Source organism: Sinocyclocheilus rhinocerous, unplaced genomic scaffold, assembly GCF_001515625.1.
Source record: "Sinocyclocheilus rhinocerous isolate Xijiao unplaced genomic scaffold, SAMN03320098_v1.1 scaffold39612, whole genome shotgun sequence".
NCBI lineage: Eukaryota > Metazoa > Chordata > Actinopteri > Cypriniformes > Cyprinidae > Sinocyclocheilus > Sinocyclocheilus rhinocerous.
In genome coordinates this window covers 1-559 of record NW_015667201.1, presented here as the reverse complement: position 1 = coordinate 559, position 559 = coordinate 1, and the positions used below count along the sequence as shown (strand labels likewise).

At 49.6% G+C, this 559-nt stretch overlaps 2 non-coding genes across 2 annotated transcripts; both read left to right on the top strand.

Moving 5' to 3' along the window:
• The first annotated feature begins 62 nt into the window (after positions 1-62).
• Positions 63-150, top strand: trnay-gua (transfer RNA tyrosine (anticodon GUA)). Its single transcript is given in 2 exon segments — positions 63-99; positions 115-150. It is a non-coding gene; the product is annotated as a tRNA-Tyr (tRNA).
• Positions 151-439: 289 nt separating this feature from the next.
• On the top strand, positions 440-512 carry trnal-aag (transfer RNA leucine (anticodon AAG)). Its single transcript has one exon. It is a non-coding gene; the product is annotated as a tRNA-Leu (tRNA).
• Positions 513-559: the final 47 nt, after the last annotated feature.

Below are 559 nucleotides of genomic sequence, written 5' to 3'. Positions count from 1 at the left end.
TTTTTGGCCAGCAGTAGAGCTACAGAACCCTAATAGGTTGAGGTTCTGTCTTAATCCCAGTGCCTTCGATAGCTCAGCTGGTAGAGCGGAGGACTGTAGGTAGGAGTGTTGGCAATCCTTAGGTCGCTGGTTCGACTCCGGCTCGGAGGAGGTCCATTTTCAAATGCCCACCTTTTTTCTTGTTTGGCTGGGTTTCACACTGCTGCGAGCAGAGCTTCACTTCACAGTCCACCGTTGGAAGGCAAAAGAGCATTCCCAGAACGGGAATCGGATCAGGGCCACGGCGGTGAGGGAGCCGAATCCTAACCACTAGACCACCAGGGAAGAGTGGTTGAGTTGCACTCCTGATAGTAGGATGAGAATAATTAGACAGCAATTCTGGCCTTTGTCATGTCGAAAACCAACAAGTCTGCTGCAATATCGAGGCCCTTTTGTCGGTGGGTCAGTGGTGCAATGGATAACGCGTCTGACTAAGGATCAGAAGATTCTAGGTTCGACTCCTGGCTGGCTCTCACTCTGTTTACTTTTCTCAGGCTGTTTTTGTAGTTGTTGTTTTTTT